Source organism: Eulemur rufifrons, chromosome 7, assembly GCF_041146395.1.
Source record: "Eulemur rufifrons isolate Redbay chromosome 7, OSU_ERuf_1, whole genome shotgun sequence".
NCBI lineage: Eukaryota > Metazoa > Chordata > Mammalia > Primates > Lemuridae > Eulemur > Eulemur rufifrons.
Genome location: NC_090989.1, coordinates 53,822,750 through 53,825,665, shown reverse-complemented (window position 1 = coordinate 53,825,665; position 2,916 = coordinate 53,822,750). Strand labels below are relative to the sequence as shown.

General features: G+C 40.7%; 1 non-coding gene across 1 annotated transcript; it reads left to right on the top strand.

Annotated features, from left to right (window-relative positions):
• The first annotated feature begins 2,216 nt into the window (after positions 1–2,216).
• On the top strand, positions 2,217–2,279 carry LOC138388949 (U7 small nuclear RNA). Its single transcript, XR_011234401.1, has one exon. It is a non-coding gene; the product is annotated as a U7 small nuclear RNA (small nuclear RNA).
• Positions 2,280–2,916: the final 637 nt, after the last annotated feature.

Below are 2,916 nucleotides of genomic sequence, written 5' to 3'. Positions count from 1 at the left end.
GTGTGGAGTCCATGCTCCCCTTTTCCACACCTGAAGTGGGGAAAGCGCCCTCCATCTCCCCAGCTCTAGCACCATGCCCTGGAACACAGAAAAGAGTACTGCTGCCCGGGGCTCCGGGAGTGATGCAGAATTATCCATTTATTTATTTTTTAATCACAGCGCAAGGTCTCAGATGTGAATATTCAGGATTTGTGAAAGAACTGGACAATTTGACCGAGAGTCATAATTGTGGCCCAGGGAGGCGGTAAGGTGGATATCAAGCCCCTACACCCCCATCACGACATGTTCCCCAAATACCAGCGTAAGGCCCAAGATCCTAGAGCAGGCTGGGTAGGCTCACAGCCTGCTTTTGTTTGACCATTGAGCTAAGAATGGTTTTTACATCTTTAAAATGTCGTAAAAACAAAACAAAAAACCGAGAAGAAAATGCTAGAGACCTATGTGACACACAAGCCCCAAATATTTACTAACTATCTCTTTACAGAAAGAGTTTGTGCACCCTTGTCCTAGAGGGCAAACAAGATGCATCAACTGGAGGTGTGAAATATGACGATGTACCATAGGACATGTAATCATAAACTATAAATCAGTTCCATTTGTTCTGCAACTATATTAAAATCTTGTGGTTTTTTTTTTTTTTTTTTTATCATAATGGGCACCAAAAGCACAGAGAAGTGAGTGTCCTCTCATGTGACTTGTCACTTCCATATCTGATGGTGGATCTGCCTCAAGCCTTTGCAGCCTTGTGCTGCCTTGGTGCCTTACCCTGCATTGGAGGGAGGTCCCATCTTCTCACATCCTGTCCCATTATTCTAACCAATTGGGAGCACAATACATCAGTCTTCCCTTAGGAGGAAGGGTTCTCTGCTCCCAGAATAGAGGCCCACAGGCTTGTCTATTTACAGACTCATGGGAGTCTTGGGCTACCAGTTCTTCAGCTACGAAGAGACAAATGAACCTTAAGATGAACACAGCTCAGACTCAAACTGAGGCCTCCACTACACGTATAAATAGATTTGATTTCTGATTACTTTTACCTTAATTTAGTTTAGAATAAACCCAAACTATAAATATTTGCTTCCTCTTTGATGAAACAGATTTCCTTCCAAGCCTAATGTAATTGCAAAATTTAATAAAAATTTCTTGGAAATGGGAGAATGATTATTTTTAGTTAGTATTTTCTTTTCCTTTGAAATATAAATTTCTGTGCCCTTTTCAGCTAGTTGTTTGCTGTTTTGTCATTGGTAGATAAAGGTTTCACATGCCAAGAAATAATCTAGGGTGCCAGGAAAGCAATAAAAACCTATGTGCTACGTGCTGCTTGTTCATTTATTTACCTGAGCTTATCACTCCATTTCTGTGTTCCAAGCATCAATTCAAAACAGCAACAAAGCAATATCTACTTTTAACATAGGAGAAAAAAAAAAGCAGCTTCAGTATTAACTCAATAAACTCTTCTTATTTTATTAATGCTAGATTAAAATGATAAGAATCTCACATCAATATCGCAGGTGTGCTTAAGTTCATCCAAGCATTTATTTTCCCTTCCCTTTTTATAAGTGGAACGGGAAGAAGAGTCTCCATAAGAAGTGGCAGCAGAATCTTGTCCCTCAGTGCCATTGCCCCTGGGGAATGGTTTTAATTAGCCAATTTCCTCTCTGAGCCTCAGTTTCTTTTCTTGTAAAACACAGCATCAATTTGTTATTTATTGATTCCTTTCACGGACATTTTGAGGAGAGAATGAGATCATGTCTACAGAGCATTTTATGTTTCTTGGATCAAAGATTCTCTGTAGCACTTTAAGGACAAGTTTTCTGGAAGAACAAAAAGATTCACCTGAGGTGGTACCGACCCTCCACTGAGGATGCAGACTGGGAAATGAACCTGCCTGTGTGGTTGGTCATAAACAATCCAAAGCCTTATGTTATTTGATTTTTGGTTCAAACATTTCTGTAGTTGTTCTTCAACCATGAGGCTATTTTCAATTTTAAGTACAAGAGGAGATTTGATTTGATAGAACCTTGACAGCACATATTTGGAATAAATACGTCTGGCAATAACAGTACCTGTATCTTCCTTCCAGCTTCCCAGAGACCTACTTTTAACTCTTTCTCTTCTGGCTCATTGTGGAGCTACTCTTCTTTAAGCACAACAGAACCCAAATAAATCAAACAACAATGGCTTGGTGTGATAGGGTGTTTTCAGAAACAAAAAACTAGTGCTACAGCTCTTTTAGAATTTCTTAGAAGGTTTTCTGGTCCTCATTGGAAGACACCCTTCCCCACCCCCCAAAAAGAAACAAAAAACTATAGTAGAGGTTCTGTTCAGTGACTTTTTGGATTAACCAATGCTCACTTTCTTTCTTTCTTTCTTTTTTTTTTTTTGAGGCAGAGTCCCACTCTGTCACCTTGACTAGAGTGCCGTGGCGTCAGCCTAGCTCAGAGCAACCTTAAACTCCTGGGATCAAGCAATCCTCCTGCCTCAGCCTCCCAAGTAGCTGGGACTACAGGCATGCACCACCATGTCCGGCTAATTTTTTCTATATATTTTTAGTTGTCCAGCTAAATTCTTTCTATTTTTTAGTAGAGACGAGGTCTCGCTCTTGCTCAGGCTGGTCTCGAACTCCTGAGCTCAAATGATCCGCCCGCCTCGGCCTCCCAAAGTGCTAGGATTACAGGCGTGAGCCACCTCACCCAGCCCCAACGCTCACTTTCATGTATAAAATATTCCAGCTGATGCCTGTAGCCTGCGGAAGACTTGCTGCTCTCTACTGTGCTGGCAGACTTCTCCATGCAACTGTGTTGTATGTTTACCAAGAGCCTACTGTGTTTACCCTCAAACTGGATTAAGCTAGTTGTACTTGTTATTACAATGACTAGTTTAATTAAATTTGCCAAAACTTATTAAAATATAAGT